Raw genomic sequence first — 20,904 nt, 5'->3', positions numbered from 1 at the left:
AGTTTCTTTTGTCCTGGTGTTTCGTCACAGCAATAGCTACCAACTAAGACGACAAGAATGTTGAGAGCAGTGGAGGTGATCGAGGCCTGGCTTGTGAGGTGTCAGAGGGAAGTGAAGACTTTACAGGGCCTTTTCATGAAGACGCTGCGGTGTCTGGTCAGCTGAGGCTGAAGAATCAGCTGTGATTAAGGGGGGACCAGCATCACTGAGGTAAAATCTTCTTGGAAATGTTTCCTCAGGGTCAGCACACGGAAGCTGTGTTCCGCAAGCCTCTCTCCTGCTGGCAGCTGAACTTGGTGGTGTCACAGTCACCCAGGTGATGCTGGTTTTGAAGGCATAGATGGGCTGTGGAAAGCAGCTGAGGCTTGACACTGTGTGACAGGCCTGGAGTTCCCGAAGAAAGCCTATTGGTGAAAGTGCAGCCTGGTCACAGGAAGGGACCCTAGCATTTTGGAGATGCCAGCACCACGGGACGGGACGACCACCAGGAAGAGCAGCAGAGTGGAGCCAGCCAGGGCCTAGAAGACGAGCTGTGTGTGCTGCAGAGAGCGGAGCTGGAGAAGTGAGCCAAGCCCTTTGGAGGAGCCCGGAAGATGGTGAGTGAATCCTAGATAACTGGATGTTGACTTGTTTACACTTTCGGAGTTTAGGTTTGCTTTAAGATTGTGTCTGTGTCCAGGTTCTTTCCTCTTGGAGTAAGAAGATATTTTTGATTTTACAGGAGCCCACAATTGAGGGATTTTCAATCTTAAGACTAGATTTGTAAAAGACTGAGTTTCTAATTTTTTTAATTTTTAAAGACTGTAAGACTTTTAAAATTTGGAATGTTTATATCAATGTGCGATCTTGGGGAAGAAAAAAGTAGGGGTATGGCTGAACACTGATGTGTTTGTGTGTCAAGCTGACAAGGGGTGGATTGTGCTGACTGGTTCTGTGTCTGCTTGACACAGGCTGGTGTTATCTGAAAGGAGGGAGCCTCAATTGACAAAACGTCTCCATAAGATCTGGCTGTAGGCAAGCCTGTAGAGCATTTTCTCAGTGATTGATGGGGGAGGGCCCAGCCCATGGTGGGTGGTGCCATCCCTGGCTGGTTCTATAAGAATGCAGGCTGAGCAAGCCATGAGGAGCAAGCCAGTAAGCAGCTCCCTCCATGGCCTTTGCATCAGTTCCTGCATCTAAGTTCCTGTCCTTGAATTCCCTGCCCTGGCTTCCTTCAGTGAAAGCCAAAGGATCCCATCTCTTCCCGAGTTGCTTTGGCCATGGTGTGTCATCACAGGGGTAGAAAACACTACCTAAGACAGATGGCTACAGAGGGCCTGGGACCCAGGTAAAGGGTTGAGGTCTGCGCCCCTCCTGCAGGCTGGGTACCCCCAACCCATCTGTGCACCCCCAGCCCCCACCAGCAGGCTGGGTACACCTGACCTCCCCAGCAGTTGCTCCTTGCAGCAAACACCCCCAGGAACAGGGGCAGGATGCTGGCTGTCTCAGAGAGAGACCCCATTGTGTGCAGAGGTGTGGCCCAGCAAACCTGTGTCTGCAGGGTTGGGGAGAAGGGAGGCTTCATCAGTAAAGGCATTGTCCCCCATCCCCAGCTAGGGCAGGAAGTATCAAATCCCAGCTCTGTTCTCTGGAAGAGCCAAAGACTGATGGGGAGGCCCTTTGGCTTCCTGCTGGATCACCCTGGACCTGAGATGGTGGTCAGGCTGTGAGAGAAAAAGGAAGGAAAAGGAGAGGGGGAGAGAGAGAGAGAGAGAGAGAGAGAGAGAGAGAGAGAGAGAGAGAGAGAGAGAGAGAGAGAGAGAGAGAGAGAGGAGGGAGAAGAGGAGAGGTGATTCATTTGTCCCCCCCCCAGAAGCCCCTGCAGCAATCCCCACTCAGCCTTAGCTGACTACCTTGGGCCCCCCCACTAGTTCTGAGGGAAGTCCCTGCAGATGTGTTCTCCTTATTGGACTTATTTGGAGATGTCTGACATGTTCCAAAGAAGGGATGACTCCCAACAGGCAGGAGGAGGGTCTGCTTCCTGTGGGGGAGAGGCCGGCCTCCTCCTGAGCAAGGGATCACCCTGTGACTGTGGGCTAGCCAGGAGATACCCAATGTGTTATTCCTCTTGCTTCCAGAGAAGAAGGACATCAACTTGGGCCTGACCCATGGGTGGCTCCGGGGATGTGCTGCCAAGCAAGGGTAGCTCCTAGATCTTTCTGGGCTCCTGAGGATGTTTGCAGACCCAGGCTGGAGTAGCCATGGGATGTGAACATGAGCCATGCCTCTGTCCCATTTTGCCAGACACCCAGGTAGTATCCAGCACCATGGCTCCCAGTTGATGGCCCCAGGTACCAAGTATGTATGTCATAGCAAAAAGGTTCTACAGCAGGCAACCCAATGCCTCCTCTCAGGCTTTCCCACTACACAGGCAGCTCCTGACCAGGCAGAAGCCACAGAGGAGTCCTAAGGAAGTAAAGTCCTGAAAGCAGAGGGCAGGGGTACCTTATGAGTGTGCTGCTTATGCCAACCACACTGGCATGAAGTTTTCTCTGAAGGGATAGTAGGGCTGGTGGGTCAGGCCTGAGGCTGGAGGAGAATGGCTGTGAGACACGCAGCCCTCACCTTCTACCTCCTCAGGCAACGGCCCTGAAGATGTAGGTTTCTCAGGCCCTGGGTCCAGGTACCCTGCACTGAACCCCCTCCCAGGCCTAGACCACATGGGAAGCTCAGACAAACTGACTCACCTAGAGGGAGTAAGGACTTCCTCCCGGGGATGGGATGGGGAGAGGGTTCTTGTTCCTGTGGAGTGACCAGCTTTTGCCATCAGGAGTGAGAGCTGTGTCACACACAGCGCCTAACATTTCATCTTTGGGGTCTCAAGGTTGGCCAGTACTAGTGCTGGAGCAACGGAATGTGGGGTCCCTTTGAGGGCCATTTGCCTCCACAAAACATAGTGTTTCTCAGCTGTCTCCTCCGTCCTGGCCACAGGAGGACCTGGAATCCCCAGGCTGAACATTCCCCCATGTGTCTGGGATGGCGGCCAGGCAAATGCAAGACTTCCTGATGGCTCCCTTGTGTGTTCCCCTCACCCTGAAGAGCGATTAGCATATTCCAGAGAAGTTCACCAAGGCCCAGGCCACCCTGCCCCGGGTCACGGATGTGGCAACAATTTAGGCAGGCCTGCTAAGGGTCCAGTGCAGCAGCTGTGTAGAGGGTCTGGACCACATATTCCCTCCAACTGGGAAATGATCTCCAGCCACCTCCTTAGGGAGCCTTAGAACCTGGTGTGGGAGCTCTGCACTGGGAGTAGGGTCTCCTCTGTCCTTACTATGGGTGCACCAAATCAGCCTTCCTTGTAGGGCTGCCTTCATGGTCCTCAGGAGCCAGACCTGTGCCTGGTACGAGGCAGGCCCAGGCCCCTCTGTTCCTGTTGACTGGCTTTCATTAAAATCACAAGGCATATGTAAAGTATTCTCATTGGTTGTCATGATGCATTTAAAGATTAAATACTTGAGCTGTTTTTTTAAAAATTACTTGAAAGGATGTTGTAACCAGGTAACCTGCAGTTAAGTAAAGCCCGGTCTTGGGCTTGTCTTGAGTCCCCATGCTCTCCATCTCCACGTCCTATCTTCCTGCCTTTGAGGCGCCATCAGATGGAAATGGCCTTCCTACGGTCACATCTTCAGGGAGGGGGGAGATTTGGGGGAGATGATAGGGACATGGCCTTCATCTGTTTTAGTTTTTCCATCAGAGTTGTCTTTCATTTCATATTCTCTACCACACCTGGGGAATTTTCCTGAGTGATTTTAAATGGCGTAGCTTTCTATAAAATCAAAATCTGCATTTAAACATGGAGAAATACATACACAGAATCCGGAAAGCGTCTAAGATCTGGACCTGTCTCTTCCTGCTGTCAGGTGGTAGAGTTTTGTTCTATTTGTTTCCAAGCATTTTCTTTGAGAACTAGAATATTACATATCAGAGCCCTCATGTTTCCTTGACCAGTTCCCCAAAGTGTGGTCCCCTAAATGAAATAAGGATCACGTTAACACTTTAAAAAATTGTCAGCTTGCAGGATCCCAGGGACAGTAAAAGAAAAAAATCTACACAAAGTTTTTAACAGAACCAAAAAATAGTATTTAGTGAATTCTAAAATTCTCTCAGAACATGATTATGACAAATAGAAATGGAAGGACATGCTCTTGCCCTGATAAAGTGTATTTATCAAAAGTTTATAGGTATGGAACTGTTGGAGTGGTGGGGTTAAGAGCATCCCAGGCAGCTGGAAGCTTGGTGAAGTTCCTACAGGTGGCTCACATCTCCTGGGGAAGGTGAACCCATGCTCAGGGCTCTGGTCCCTAGATCCCCAGAGAGGGATGAAGTGGGGACAGCAGAGATAATGGGCTCCACGTCTCAGTCTTAAATTTGAGTGTAGTATTTGCAGGCAAACCTTTTGCCCTGTCTGTGTTTTCCTAGCCTGTGAGTCTCTTTTGGCTCATGGATATGGCTTGTTTTAGAGTATCTTGTGTGAACAGCATGAACTGACCTTTTATCTTTAATTTTCAAATTGTGAGTTTCATCTACTTACAGTGATGGTAATTTCTTGTGTATTTTAAAGCCTTTTTAAAAAACTCACTTTGTGCTTTGGGTCTTTCTGTTTTCTGGGCTTTACCCACTCACTCCCTGCCATTTTCTCCCTTTTGTTTGCAACTACTGACAGACGTGCTTTTCAATCTCCTTTCCCTTTGTCTCTGGTTTAGAAACTGAGTCCCACATCTCTGTCCCTTCCTGCTAACCACCATTGTCCCTAGGTGGTTTTCTGCTGTAAGCTTACTCAGCGTTTGAATTCTCCAGAATAGAACCCATCAACTTCTTGTCACCATCTAGCTCAGCTTGCCTTTCCAAGAGACGAAACTTCCCACACATCTGTATCACAGGCCAAAACCTCCCACACATCTGTATTTTAGTCCCTGCAGTTTGACCATTTTTCTTGGAACTCATTTCTTGAGGCTGCTCTTTCTAATTGTGCCCCTAGCCCTTGTTGTTAGTCAGCATAGCCTTTGGGGTTTGGTCTCTGTTCTGGTTTACAAGCCACTACAGAGCTGACCAGGGACTACCTGGTGTCCCACTTATAGGCCACAGGGAAGGCATCTCTCAGGAGGTTTGGGGTCTGGGCCAGCTATCTAGACAAAATGGGCTCACATTCCCCTCCCAAGACCTCCCCAACCATCCCACTACAGTTTCAGTTTCCTGTTCAAGGCAGGCACTAGTCCCTAATCAAGTCCAGGTGTCAACAGTCCCTGGTTAAGCATCTAGTTCTGGACACAGCTCCCCTTGTTCTGAGACCACTAAGAAAAGAAAACGGTTATTTTCCACCCATTCACATCACACAGTGGTGAGACAGGAATAGGCTCACAGCCAGCACCCTTTGGGGAACACTGGTACCCTGAAATCTTGGCCAGACTCCTCATCCCTCGTGATGCTTGTCTTGGTCTCTCTGTTCTGTCCCTGAGCTCATTGGACCTGCTGGGACTTACTTCTTTATAGGAAATGGTCAGATTTTGAGTTAAGTTTGGGGCTCCCTTCTACAGAAGTTAGGGGTTCAAGACCTGTAACTAGGTACATCTGTTCCTTCGGCTTGCATGTGCACATCCAAGGAAAGCCACACCCAGCAGCTCTGCCCTTCCATAGCTCCCCTGTGACCTGCTGTAAGGTTTGGGCTTCAGAACGCTATTTTCACGGTACTTCTGGGAGGCAGACCTGTGATATCATTAGAGAACTGTGAATTGTATGGCCTTGAGGTGGGCTTTGGAGATTTCTTAGTCTGGTTTTGCTGCTATAACAAAAATAACACAAACTGGGTTAATTTACAAAGCACATTTACACCTCCCAGTTTTGGAGGCTGCCAGTCCTAAGATCAAGGAATGGCATCTGGTGAGGGTCAGCTTGTGTTCTCAGGGTGGAGGATGCTGCGTCCTTACACAGTGGAAAGCAGAGAGGAGAGGGAAGGGGACAGACATTTTGTCTGTGAGGAGGAGACAGCAAGTCCCTTCTGCTGCCTTCACAGTGGTGCCAACTCCTCTGCAGGCCCATCTTTACCCCATACTGCCCATTTAGTGGCTGGGGTCTTTATCGCACTCCACACCGAGGTGATAACAGGGACCAAGCCAGGAGAGGGGACTGGCCCCTGTCATAGCCAGCAGCCTCAGCACATCCCCAGCTGGCGCACTACCTAGGTCTGCTGACTCTTGAGCAGACTGTGTCGCTGTTCCTGGCTGCCTCCTGTCATTTTCCAGGGGAGGAGGAGGTTTATAGGAGGAAGAAAGCCAGATTGCAGCCCCCGCCTTGCTTTGGGATTTTATTGCAAAGTTCCCCAGTCAGTGTTCTCTAGAAATGTCTGGCGGGCAGCACTTTGGGGAAATTGGCTGTTGAGGAGGCCAGGGAGCCATCGCCTTTAGACTGGAGTAAAAACAATAGAGGCAAAGGCCTTCATGCCTCATGGTTGCTAAAAACAGCAATGCTTATGTGCATTGGAAAGACATTCCAAACTCAGCCCTTCCATGATGAAGCACGCACAATGGAGACTCGAGAAAACAGCTGATTCTCTTCAACACCAGTGATGCGGAGCTCTGCTGTCAACTGTCTCAGGTGCTGGCTGCCCATGTTGGTCTGTGGTGGTGTGGCATTGAATTAAAGTCAGCAGAAATGAGGAGGCATGTGGCTGGGAGCAAAGGAAGGGACTGAATCTCTCCTCAGAGCCTGGAACCCGTCCAACCTCCCTTCCAGCAGATTCCGCAGAAGTGGAAGCCACTTGTAAGCAATGCCAGATGCTCTCTCTGGGCTGCTCTTTGAAAATGCTGTCTAAGATAACCTCCCAGAACTGGCCACATTTGGTCTGGAGGCCATTGCATAACACTGCACTTTCAGGGCTGGGTTCTCAGGTTCATGTAAGAGGGAAAACACAACGTTTTGTTTTGTTTTCTTCCAATGTGGGGCCACAGAGCGTTCCAAATACAAGCCAGGGCAGAGGCACTGCCCAGTGTCATGGACTGTGAGTGGCTTGTGAGTAGCCAGTCCCATCTTCACTGGCACTGGGCATTGCCAGCTCTTTAAGTTTTACCCTGGCGCTTGAGTTTGAGTTGCTCTGTCCCTGATGTGGTCATGCCGGCCACTGTGGTCAACCGCCAGGGTTTGTGGATCTGCTGAGAAGTGATACTTCACATTGTTGCTTCATTTCATTGGGTTCTCTTTAAATCACTATTGAGTTGAAGGGCTTCTTATGGATTGTGAATTTTCCATATATGCATATATACATACATACATACATACATTTACTCCAGTACCCACATGATAGGATGAGAAAGTTGATTCCTGAAAATTGCCCCCCAACTTCCATACAAGCTGTTGTACACACACACACACACACACATACACACATATACACACACATACACACATATACACACACATATACACATACATATACACACATGTACACATACACACACATGTACACACGTACATATACACACACACACACGTACATATATACACACACACATATATATACACATGTACACACACATACACATGTACACACACATACACATGTACACACACACATATATATATATATACATACACATACACACACATACACACACACACACAAACCAACATATAAAACCAAATATACCCCCTAGTGAGAGCCCTTATTCTGATGTCTAGATCCATAGATTTCTCCTTCCTGTTCTTGGACTTAACGATACCCAGGAGTTGGTGACGTACACTACTGTGCCTGGCTTCTTTTGTCCAAAGAGAGACTCTGAGAGGCATTCACATTGATTGTCATGTATCCCTGCGTTTATTTTTAGTTGTCCCATAGCATTCAGCATGTGAGTTGTGCTTGCGTTTATTTATTCATTCTCCAGTTGGTGGACAGTTAAGTTGCTTCCTGCCTTTGGCTTCTTAAAGTGAAGCTACCAGCAGGGGGGCTGGCACACACCTTTTATCCAAGCACTTGGGGGTCATGGCCTGGCAGAGCAAAGCTCAAAGGGGCAGACTGTGAGAGCTGACACAGCCTGTTCATCTCTCTCACGCAGCCTCTCTGAGACCTCACGGAGGCGCGGGGCTTCCATTCTGTAGAGCTCAGGGCCTGTCCCATGATGCCTGTTCACTTCCCTGTGGAGCTCAGGGCCCGTCCCATGATGCCTGTTCACTTCCCTGTGGAGCTCAGGGCCCATCCCATGATGCCTGTTCACTTCCCTGTGGAGTTCAGGGTCCCACCTCATCCTGCCTGTTCACACTCCTGGTTCTGGAAATTCTGTTTTGGACCATTGTTCTTTGACACCAGCAGAGATAGGATGTATTCCCTCGTGTTCCACCTTAGCTGTCTTTTAGACAGGACATTCTAAAGCAGCGAGTCTTGACCCTTGGGTTGAGACCCCTTTGGGGGTCGAGCAATCCTTTCTCAGGGGTCACCTAAAACCATCAGAAAACACATGTTTCCATTACGATTCATAACAGTAACAAAATCACAGTTCTGAAGTAGCAATAAAATCACTTTATAGTTGGGTGTCGCCACGGCATGAGGAACTGTAGTAAAGATTGCCGCAAGTAAAGGTTGCTGAAGCATTACGGAAGGTTGAGAGCCACTGCTCTAAAGAAACGGTTTCCTGTCTGTCACCTCAACAGTAGACCAGCAGCAGAAACCAACCCAGGAGGCTGCTCACTCTGAGGTCTTCCTGGGGACTTCAGGTCTTGCTCTTCTCTCTCTGCTGTGATGGGAGTTGGGAAATGCTCACACTCAACTTTTCTCTGGTCTCACCAGGGAGTTGTCCCTCATTTGGACCCTGTGGACTCTTCCCTTTAAGATGCTGAAAAAGCTAAGTGCTTCCATTCAAACACAGGAAGAACCTTCCTGAAAACCATGGAGGAAGTGTAGAGGGTGTGAGACACAGTCCCTCTGTAGTTGCCTAGATATATTCATGTGACATCTTACCTGCCATTACATGCAAGGACAGGATGCCTGGAGGATCCTGGGAAGGGTGATCTTTCCAGACAAAAGAGGGCGCTGTATTTCAGAACCCTCAGCGTGAGGCCTGCAGAGTATGAGCCCCGTCTTCATGTGCTGTGAGCAGTGGCCCTACTAATGTTAGCCTTGTCCACGGGGTATGAGTCTGTCCCCCATGTTATGTGGGTGGTGAGAACAGTGTCCCCAACCAGTAATGTTTTCAGGACCTTGGGCAACATGACTGAAAGAGGGACTAAGCTATATTGACACTGGTGTTGGCCTCTAGTTTCTTTGGTTCGCTGTTGAAGACCCCCTACAATGGGGTGGATGCCAGTGACCTCACTTTCTGTGAAGCCAGTGTGTGGCATTACTTCTGCTGCTCGGATTTCCAGTGAGTCCTCCAACAGCGGGGCTAACTATTTTGCTTTCAATGTTCTTTGTGGTAGGAGTGGCTCTCAGGTGCCTAGACACACAGGCTCATCTGGTGATTTCTGAGACTCATGAACACATGAGGAATGCAGAAACCCAGACCTGAGGCCCTGGACTTGTCTTTAAGACAGTGGCTGTCATAGAGGTGGCTGATCCTGAGATCTCCAAGGGTCAAGACACCAGGACTTACCTGGGCCTGGTGTCAGAATCCTTGTGAGTTCCTCCCCACCCAAGCACTGTCCTCAGGTGAAGACCCAAAGAACCTCTGCTCCAGGACCTGACTGGGATGACCGAGCCCTCTGGTGTGCCTGGTCTGAGCAGCCATCTCTGTAGGGGAAGAGGACAACTGAACACGTGGTCAGTCCATGTGTCTAGAGCTTCCTGCTTATTGTCTCCTGAAGCATCTCACCTCAACCTCGTTTATTTCCTGTGGTATTTTCTGAGGGATGCCACCCTCAGGCTTGGCAAAGGCCTGTACAGCATCTCCATGGACATGATCCACATCAGAAACCTACAGGCCTCAGATCTGGGTCAAAGAGGTGGGCTCAGACAGGTGCTGTCTTCCACAGCTCCACACGGCTTCACATGGTGGCCAGGCTGAGCCTGAAGACAACTTGTCCTTCAATGATTCAGACATGGAAGGCTGTCTCTTAATTCCCAGGACTCATGCCAGTGCTGCCCTGTATTCATGAAGGGATCTTAATGCCACAGGACTCCTCAAAAGTGTCTGTGGAACTACCCAGCAAAGAAAACAGGAAGAACCAGGTGTCTCCCCAGACTCACCCTACCCACCAGCTCCAGGCTTCTCTCCTCCCATGGCCTCCTTTCCCTGAAGCACTGTGGCCTTATGGGTCACAGAGAAGGGAGCAGATGAGGCCATGTGGTGTGCCTCAGTTCTTGTCAGTAGTAGTTCATTGGGCTTTGTCCCCCCAGCTAAGACTCTCCACTCTGTGGCTGGGAAGTAGCCTCTGGGTCTTGGTTAGGTCCCTGTGCTGCAGGGAGAGTCTAGCAACAGGACTGGCTAGCCCGTGAGGGGAGGCTCACCACTCTACCTGAGGAGCTGAGGGACTCAGGCACCTCTTCAACAAGCCTGGGCACCTTTGCTGCTGCTCCGCACCCCTGCCTGCTCTCCCAGCACACAGCTCCAAGATATCAGTTGACTCGGGTGCCCTTGGAATATCCTTTTCTGACTAAGCCTGTGCAAATCTATCCAAGGCTTCAAGACGCACACGTCACTTTGGGGTTGGAGCTGGGGTCAATGAATTTATGAATCCATGTCTTAAAAATGAAATTTGTTTCTGAATTGCAGATCCCGGGTGTGGATTAGATAATGTTGGCTATGAAATATGGATCCTTCAGCAAACCCTCAGCCAGAGAGACTTGAGAGGCCCATCTTAGCAGGCTCCAGCTCCCACAGGCCAGTGGGCTTCATATCCTACTCCAGCTGTGTTGTAATGTTCTCTTCTTGAGAAAGAACACTCCAATTGACACGTGTTTTGTGGGGCCTGAGAGATTTGGCTGCAGGGTTCTATGAAAAGAGGAAGTTGCAAGTTAAATGTAGACATGACTGGTTGATTTTAGAGACCTTCAAATCCATTTCTGGGCTCCCTGAAAGAATGGCATGAGTTTAGTTAGGGTGGCCTACCCTGCTGTTCTCGGGCTCAGGGCTAAGGCTACCACATTGGCCTACCTTGTCCCCTCTAGTGACCCCACAGTTCTACCTGGGATTTCTCAGAACTAGCCCCTGATGGAACTCACGGAGGTGCAGGACAGGAAGGAGGTAGCATTCCTCTGGGTCTGGGAGAAGGAAATACTCCCTTGTCCTTGGCAGAGAGTTGCAGTTGGTTTGTCTCAAGGGCCAATCACAGTTTCCAGAGAAGCTGCTGGCTGCAGACAAAGACATCTGCTTTACGTAAGAGGTACAGTTCAAACTTGGCTAAAATAACTGGTTTCTTCAGAGCATGGCTTTCCGATTATGTTTCCTGAGAGTGTGCCTTTTCAGGGTAAAGAAGGAATAATACGTAAAAAGGGCTTGGAGTATGGTGTCCATTCCCCTACATCTGGGCTTAGAACAGTCGATCGGTTTCTTGTCTCCCCAGGCCAGCTCCAACTCCATGCTTTGTCTGAGTCAAGTTCCTTTCTTCTCTTCCTCCTCGTAACTATCAGCTTCGTGTCCCTTCACAAATCTGCGAGACTGCGGGGGAGATCGAACAGTCCTGGGCCACTGGCACCCCTCTCCCAGCCCACCTGCTGCTCGTTTTGTCACACCTTCGTGATTTTGTGGCAGTAGGATGAACCCCCCCCGCATCCAGCACTGCACATCCGGTACCTGGTATTCATCCCAACCAGGGTCTCTCTGAACCAACGTCGCCCCCAAAATACCCAACCCACCTTAAGCTAGCTCCAGAACCTTCTCTAACATCCAGGCCCTATCTTATCCCCCTGCCCTTCACATCTGGTTTTCATAGTTACTTTTTTTTTCCATCTAAGTTTTATGACTGCTTGAGCTTCCTCCAGGCATCTCTGTCTCCATTGGCCTCGGGTGGGGGTGATGAAGATGGCAAGGCCTGGGACTTGTGTGATTTACGTGAACCACAGATAAGAGTTATTAGATTTGTTCATTTCAACTTGTTCTTACACCAGGACATTTCTTCTCACAAGTTTTATTTAAATGTTTCAAATACATAAAACTTGACCTGGCCTGAAAGACCAATATTAAAGGGTCCCTTGACCACTCCTTGTCTCAGAAGGAACTTGATAGTTTCTGGGAAGTTCTTTTTAAAAATATAACATTTTAAATTTATTCTTTGAAAATTTCTTCATGTATACGTATACAATGTATTTTGGAAATATACCCTGACACCTCCACCTAACCCTTCTTGACCCACTCACACCCCCCTCCTAACTTGGCCCTTCCTCAAAAAATAAAAAATCCGGTTTGTGATGCCCATATACCCATAGGTATGGAGATATCCACTGGAGCATGCTTGACCTACTGGGACCATGTTCTTAAAGAAAACTGGCTCTCCCGTCCTCAGAAAGACCACCAACTATCAATGGCTCCTTACCTACAGGTAAGAGATCACGAGCCCCCGGGGTTCTTTGTGATATACTGATGGCTAGTTTTATGTCAACTTAACACAAGCTACCGTCATTTTTAGAAGAGGGGGAACCTCACTTGAGAAAATGCCCCCCACCAGATTGGTCTGCAGGCACGCCTATGGCTTTTCTTTATTGAGGATTGATATGGAAGGGCCAAGCTCACTGAGGGGCAGTGCCACCCCGGGAGTGGTGTTCTTGGTGCTATCAAAAAGCAGGCGAGCAAGCCAGTAAGCAGCACTCCTCCATGGCTTCTGCTTCAGCTTCTATCTCTAGGCTCCTGCATTGTTTGAGGTCCTGTTCTGGCTTCCTTCAGTAATGGACTGCGATTGTGGAAATAAAAGCTGAGATCAGTCCTTCCCTCCCCACGATGGTCCTGGTGTTTTAACACCGACAATAGAAATCCTAACTAAGACAAATATTAGTACCAGGAGTCGGGTGTTGCTGGGACAGACCTGACTATGCTGCTTTTGGAAGGACCAAGGAAAGTCTTTGGAACTTTGGATTAGAAAAGCCATTGAGTGTGGAGAGCTTGACAGCTGTTGTGGGAACCTGGGGGATAAGACCTGACTTGTGAATTAGCAGAGGGAAGCAAAGATTATATCAGAGTCATTCAGGTAATACTTTGGACTAAATATTTGTGGAAGTGAAACCTTTGCTTTACCAGACAGTTGATGCTGGTTAGCTGTAGCTGAAAAACCAGTAAAGATAAAGAAGACACCAGCATCATGGGGGACAGTAAATCTGGGACTATTTCCTCAGTCAGCACTCATGCTGGCAACTAGTATAAGAGTCACCCAGATGGTTTTGAAGGTATGAAAGAACCAGGGGTAATAACTGAGGCTTGGCTCCGTGTGGTTGGGCAGGAGTCCCTGAAGAGAGGCCAGAAGAGGCCATTGGTGAAGGAGCAGCCTTAAGTTGTGGTCAATGAATCTATTTCCCCTAGTGTATCTTCAACACCTGGGATTCTGTCTTCCATCTCTTGTATTCTGTTGGTTATGCTTGTATCTGTAGTACCTGACTGTTTGCCCAGCTTTTCTATTTCCAGACTTCCTTCAGACTGTGTTTTTTTTTATTGTCTCTATTTCAGCTTTCAACCCTTGTACTTTTTGAATTGTTTCTTGTAATTTTTGCTTTGTCTTTTCCTCTCTTTCTTGCATTTGTTGCAGTTTTTGGTTTGTCTTTTCTTCCATTTCTTGCATTTTTTGGATTGTTTCTTCCTCCATTTCTTGTATTTTTTGGTTTGTTTTTTCTTCCATGACTTTAAGGGATTTTCTCATATTTTCTTTGAGGGCCTCTATCCTTTTCATGAAGTTGTTTTGAAGGTCTTTCTCATCTGCTTCTTCCGCAATTGACTGTTCAGGTCTTGCAGGTGTAGATTCTCTAGTTTCTGGTGGTGTCATATTGGTTTTTCTGTTGGTGGGTGTGCTTTTGTATTGTCTCCTTCCCATCATTTCTTCCTGTGGGTGCAGAAGGTGTCTCTTCCTCCCCTGGTGGGTATGTGACCATGGTTCCTTTCCAGTGGGTGGGAGCAGGCCCAATACCTTGGTGGTTTTCCTCTTGTGTGGATGGAGGCTGTCTTAGTATCTGGACCTTAGTGAACTTTGGGTAGGCTGGACCCTTGCCTCGCCTGTCCCATGGGTGGAGATTGGGACTTGGAAGCTGGCAGTCTCTGGGCAGGCTGAATCCCATTGGGCTGGGATCTGGATCTGCTGTGCGCAGTCCTCAGGTCTCCGATGGTTCTGCTCAGGCCACTGGAAAGCAGGCTGGAGACAGACACACACTTAACCTCACCTGTCCTGTGGGTGGAGAATGGACTTGGAAGCTGGCAGTCTCTGGGCAGGCTGAATCCTGTCTATTTGTTTGTTTTCTTTGTCTGTTTCCTTTGCTTTATTCTGCCTTGTTCAATTTCTAGAGAAATAAGAAGAAGGTATAGAGTTGGACAGGTGGGAGGCGGGGAAAATCTGGGAAGAGACAAGAGAGGGGGAACTGTCATCAGAATATATTGCATGAAAAATATTTTCAATTAAAAGGAAGAGATAGGTCTGGGGTCATAAGAAAATTACTACAATTCAAACTATTTTGGCAAGGCAAAAAGTTTTCCTTCTACAGAAGGATATGTAGCTTCATTAGACAGACAAGTAAGCAAAAACAGCCATCAGGGGCCTGCTGTGATTTTCTTCCCACAAAGGGGTCCTGTGCCTCATCATCCCAGGATTCTTATACTGCTGGCTAATTTAAAGTATCACACTTGGTAATCAGAATACAACTGTGAGCACCCAGTTGCAATTTTGAGCCTATATCCTGATTTCAGGAAATTTCTGCAAGGCAACTTCACTACAATTTTTTAGGTGGCATTTTGTCTTATTTAACATTTTTTTGTGGAAGAGACAGTACATTTTGTTTACGTTTTCTCCAAGGCAAAGAGGTCTGAGTTCCTCAGAGCAAGCGATGCCACTTGCCAAGGCTTGTCACTTTTTGGTGGCCAGAGGTACCCAGCCAAGCTCCCTGAATCCTCACAGCAATATGGGCTTTTGGGGCTTCCATCAGCCCAGTGATGAGGGTGAGTTTGCATCTATCCAAGTCCAAGCAATGGCGCTGCCATTTGTCTGTGCATCGAGGGTTCTGGCAGTCATTCTCCCGACAAGTCCATTCATGGCTTGCCCTCCTCTGTCGTTGCTTTTTCTTCACATTACTGAAGACTCTTCATACGAAAGGGATTAGTCTGTGTGACCACTTTTGTGAGGGTTCCTAACTCACTACCCTGGCATTTCCTCTAGTCACATGGAATCCTACACGGTATTGGGAAGGATGTTCTGTAGCCAGGTCATCAAGCCATTCCCAAGCCATTCTCGCACTTATATGAGCCATAGTTTATTTCTGGTTTTTGATCTACTTGGAACTTGCCCTGCAGTGTCTCCTGTGACACACAAGGACCACAGAGAAGCTCATATGGCTCTAATTAAAAGCCCTGCCTGCTCCTATGTAAACGCTCTCCTTGCCGTGGGTATGTGGTTGAGCTGGCTCTTTCTGCCTCTGGCTTCTTTGCCGTTAGCTGTGAACACTTGCGAGTATTTTTAACATCTGCTGGAGACAGCCCCACACCCCTGCCATTGCTTAATTGTTTCCAGGGTTCTCCAGACTCTTCCTGCTTATTTTTTCATATGGGTTTTAGAGTAAACATGTCTGGAGACTTCTGTAGCCTTCACTTCTGTTTGTGTGTCATCCAAGGACTATGGATTCCCATCAGTTTCATGTTTTGGGCCCTTGTAATTCTTCTTTGCTTGTGTAGTCCTTTGCTTGTGTTTATAAAAGCCTTGGTTTATAGTGGAGACAGCCTGCTTCTTCCTCCCTGGTCCCCATGTGCTTCACCACCCCAGCATGCCTCGCCAAGGGTATTGAGTGGGCACCTGCTCGAATCCTGGGCTTTGGCGGGAATGCTGCACCGCGCCCACAGGATCGCCAGCCTGCCTATTTGTCTATGGATGGATCTCCTTTGTGTGGGTGATAATGGGATATCCTTGTTTTGAAGCCTCTAAAAGGGCAGCAGTGTGGAGCTTGGGGTGGGAGGAGCAGTTAGGGTTCTACTGAGTCTGCCGAGACTTCCTGTACCTTGTGGGCCCCTGCCTTTTCAGCCATGTTTTCCCGTGTTTTGTCCTGAGCTGCTGCAGTTCCTAACCACCTCACCTAGCACCCCTTCTAGGATTTGTGTATATCATGTGTCATAGTTTTCCTTGTATAATGCGTCATGGTTTTGCTTTGGGTGGGGGAGTTTGGATTAAACTACTTGGTGGTATTTTGTTGCGGCCCAGCTTATGGCTAGCTGTTATGTTCATTCTGCATGTCCCACAAGAGAAAAACCCTACTCTCTGTCTTCAAGGCCAGACCTGGGGAGAACCAGGACTCCTGCAGTTGGCTACACTCCTGCCCAAGCTCATGGAGGGGCTGCTGATAGCTGTCAGAGTGTGCTGTTTCCCGACCTCCATGGCTCTGCTCAGTGGCTGTTAGCATGACTCTCGGTGTACTACCCGCCTGGTTTGGTGCCATTGCTGTGAGGAAAAGGCTACACTCCTCTATTCTTCCCTTCCTCAGAGCTTCTTGTTTGTCCTGTGCGATAGAAGATCACAATCCCCACCATTTTATTCAAACCAACTCTATCGAGACAAAACTCACATGTAATGAAGACATGAGCCCATTTAAGGTGTATACTCAGATGATTGACAAGCCAGGGATGTTTGCGTCACTCTGGAAGAAACCACCCCCTTCCCAGGGACCCTCCAACATTGCCAGGCAGTGAGGACTTCTGATGCCCCAGGTTAGACCAGCCTGCTCTGGGAGCTGCATCTTAGAAGGGACAGTGTGTGTGTGTGCTCTGCTGTCTGGTGCCTGACATTTGACATTCAGATTTCCAGCTGTCTGCCATCACAGGTGGCAAGCCCTTCTCCTCTTGTTGCTGAGTGGCATGTCCCTGGCTTGGTGGCTTGTCTTGAACACACAGAAGGCACGTGGGGTTTCATGGGTGAAGTTGCTGCAAGCTTCCTTAAGCAGGATTTGGCTTAGACCAATAATTTCATTTTCTTGGGAAAAAAAAGACCTGAGAGAAAACTAATGGGTTATAGAAGCTTGGAAGGAAGCTTCTGCTGGACAATTTGAGAGGCCATTTTCCAAAATGTATATCCTTCTGAGGTAGGAGCTAGCTCATGGTAAGGGAGAAGGGTCTATGGTGAAAAGCTACAAATTGCTCAGAAATGGTACAGTGAAAACGGATTCTGGTTAAAGGGATATTAGAGCTAAAATAATGGAGCTGGGTCAGGATGAAAAACAAGAGCTTGTAGCTGGGTGTGAACAAGCTAAGCTCACCTGCTAGGAGGCTGATGGGGCCTCTAAGAGGCAAGGCCAGCATGGGCAGGCCAGTCAGCTGGCTTCCACAGGGTCTCCCTGGGAAGTATACAGAGATCACTGGAGTCTTTTTGATGCAGGAGAAACTTGAAGGAATAGAGTTGAAGGGATTTGCTAATAAGCTTGCTTAAGAAATAATTAGGTTATACAAAGTAGAATTTAGCAAAAGAAGGGTTGCCTCTGCTATGACTAGAGATAAGCAGTGTGCTTATCAGGCTGACTAGAAACTGTGAGAAAGACATTTCCTCCCATAATGGAAAACTATGGTTACTGAGAAAACATTTCTGCTAATGTTTGTTCACCAATAGTGACCTCCAGTTAGGCTCCATTCCCTCAACCAAAGGAGACAACCCTGACTTGCATCCAGCTGTCAGGCCCATCCTCATAGTGAAGGACACTCCTCTAATGAGCAGCTCAAGGGAGCAGCTCAGGGTCAACTGTCATCGCTTCTCAGGAAAAACATCCTTCCACCAGGTGGGAAAGTTGACTCCGGGTGACAACTATTCCAGAATAACCACACTGGTGTACTTAAGAACTAATTCTGGCAATGGCTTCACTGTGTAACCCTCCCTTCTGCCTAAGTGGCCAGACTTGCAGTCTCCTGTCTGTTTAAATTGCTCAAAGTTTGACCTGGGGCTGGACCTGAAAGAGATTAAAGAATGACAGCATATGTGAAATATATAAGCCCAAGGCCTATATAAACTGGCAAAATTTTCTGTTCGAGGCTGGATCCTTTTGTACGTTAGCCAGAACCTGTTGTGTGCTATCATTAAAGTTTTCCCCTTCATTAATCTCTAAAGGCGTGGAGTGATTTCTCACTGGGAAAGCATATTAATTCTGTAACAGTTTCACATAGTTTTGCTGCTAGAGCAACTAATCATAGAAGACTAGGTAGTAGCAGATAAGTCAGGAGTGCGTCTGAAAATCCTGTAATGTGAGTGCTGGAGGGCGTCTGAGGGATCACCAAGCTTGTTCCATGTGACAAAGGCCTGAATGTCTGAGAAAGATAGAGACCAAGATGCCGAGAAGCCAAAGTAACACCTTTAGTGAAGCAAGCAGCTCCCTTTGAGATGGGAGGGTTCCTGGAGATGGAGGTCCACTAAACAGACTCTGGGATGGGTGTTATACAAGGTCCCCCCCCCTTGACCCTATTGATCCTGTTTAGATACTAGTCCCATAACTTCATTTCTTCTTGCAAAGCTTTCCGGAACCAAGAAGCTGCCATTTCAGGGAGTCCACTCTCATTTACCCTGTCTACCTCTGTCCTCCTAACTCTCTCTCACATCTATTCCACAAAAGAGACCCTTAGTTGTTCCGTACAAGAGTTAAATTATGAGGTAAGCAAGGAAAATTGCAACTCTGTCTTGGTAGCTGTGGCAGACAACCTACAAGCTGACCACATGACTGTGAGAACAAACAGTATAGTGTGATTAACAGTCGGGAAGATACCCACAAGATCCACACTGGCCTAGGCATAATGACTCCAGATGAGCCACAGTCAACAGTTAGCAAAGCAAGTCAAAGATAGGGCTCCCCACTGTGTGCCTCTTCTCGGCTCTTTCCCCTCTTTCCTCTTTCCAGGTCTGCTTGGACACTTACCCTCCATCAGCAGAAGGGGTCTAGTGTGATGATTCTCAACCTTCCTGATCCTGCGACCCTTTAATACAGTTCTTCACATTGTGGTGACTCCCAACCATGAAATTATTTTTGTTGCTACTTCATAACTATAATTTTGACACTGTTATTAATCATAATATAAATAACTCTGTTTTCTGATGGTCTTAGGCAACCCGTGTGAAAGGGTTGATCGACTCTCTTAAAGGGGTCACAGCCCACAGGATGAGAACCACTGATTTTGTATTTTGGTTTGATTGTTGTCATGGGATTTCATGGCTGTGTGTAAAGAGTCCAGTGTAGCTTTCCCTGTAAGTGGGTGGACACTCTGTGAACAGCATGCGGTCATTTCCCTGGCTGAACCATAAAAACATTCACAAAGTGTAATGTCCATCTTTTGCCACAAGTCTATAAAGACATCTAGACATATTCAACGTCCATTTCCTCCCATTTCCTTCCATCTTCACTATGCCCACAAGTGTCCACATTTTTAATCTCCCAATGGCTTGAGACAATGACTGTGTGGGGTTGACTTTGCAGGTTTGGTTTTGTTTTTGGGGACAGGGTCTCACTATATGTATTAGTTATTTCTATTGCCATGATATGATAAAACATCATGACCAAGGCAACGTATAAAGTGTTTTCGTTGGGCTTACGGTTTTACGGGGTTAGAGTCCACGATGGTGGATGAAAGGTATGGCTGCAGGACCAGCTAAGTGCTCACATCTCAAAACTACAAGCAGGAAGCAGAGATGGCCCTGAAGATGGCCAGAGACATTTGAAGCCTCAAAGGCTGCCTCTAGTGACACACTTCCTCCAACAAGACCACATCCCCTAATTCTTCCCAAGCAATTCCACCAAGTATTTAAACATACGCACCTACGGGGGCCATCTCATTCAAACCAACATACTATGTGACTCTATATGGCTTGGCTCTGTATGTAGACCAGGCTGACCTTGAATCACAAGTTCCTCCTGCCTCTGTCTCTCAAGTGCTAAGATTAAAGACACAACACCACACGTGGCCTGAAAGCTGGTTTTTAATGGCCATTGGGTGTCCAGCGTCTCAAGTCTCTAGGTCAAGTAAAACCGGGTCAGGGAAGGTCTCTGTGCGCTTTCAAAACTGTATCACTATTTGACTTCACCCTCAGGAATGCACAGTAGCTGTAGCCAGCTTCTCCCCGTGGCTTCTTGATGTAGGTTTGCTCATCACCGTCCACAGGCTTGTGCTTTGGACACTTGCTGTCCTCGTGCTGTCTCCAATGTGACATTTCTGCAGCTCTCTCTGTTGCATCCCTGCTGCTCTGCATGGCTCTCACAAGCATGAAGTTGCAATCTACCCATTGTCCGTAAACTCCAGAGCCATCTTAGGGACCTGGCAGCCCTCAAGACAGCAGTTTCTACTTGAAAAGAGCTGAAGGGGGAAGTCAGAGACTTTAATTCTCCGTTCTTGTAGGATATTGAGAGCCAAATTATGGGATAAGGTAACAGAGGTGGACACCCAGACCCCATGTCCCCAGAACTGGCACATCCCACTGATCTGAGCCCAGAAACATGCTAGAGACCCTGGTAGTCTGCTAGGACACACGATCCCTCAGACACCCTCATGGGCCACCTCCTGTGAGTAGGGGGGAATAGTAGCCATGTACTCCTACAAGGAGAACAGCATCTGAGTGCTGCCTCCTCAATTCTGGTGGTAGAGACTTCTGACAAGTGACATGTGAACTTTCTCACCAACCCTGACTTCTTCATGTAAGCCAGAGAAAGGACAAGGATAGGAGACCCCACACCATGAACTTAGGCAGGTAGTATGACCTGTGCACAGCCCCATGGTTTCCCTGCCAGCCTTTCCAGGAGTTGAAGACCCA

The 20,904-nt window shown here is 48.1% G+C and overlaps 1 long non-coding RNA gene across 1 annotated transcript; it reads left to right on the top strand.

Annotated features, from left to right (window-relative positions):
* The first annotated feature begins 269 nt into the window (after positions 1 to 269).
* LOC121134288 lies at positions 270 to 18,179 on the top strand. Its single transcript, XR_005871360.1, has 3 exons — positions 270 to 596; positions 12,386 to 12,498; positions 16,404 to 18,179. It is a non-coding gene; the product is annotated as an uncharacterized LOC121134288 (long non-coding RNA).
* The last annotated feature ends 2,725 nt before the right edge of the window (positions 18,180 to 20,904 follow it).

The sequence above is a fragment of the Mesocricetus auratus genome, unplaced genomic scaffold (genome assembly GCF_017639785.1).
Source record: "Mesocricetus auratus isolate SY011 unplaced genomic scaffold, BCM_Maur_2.0 Super-Scaffold_100027, whole genome shotgun sequence".
NCBI lineage: Eukaryota > Metazoa > Chordata > Mammalia > Rodentia > Cricetidae > Mesocricetus > Mesocricetus auratus.
The sequence above is the reverse complement of the archived record's forward strand: the minus strand, read 5'-3'. Positions and strand labels throughout refer to the sequence as shown.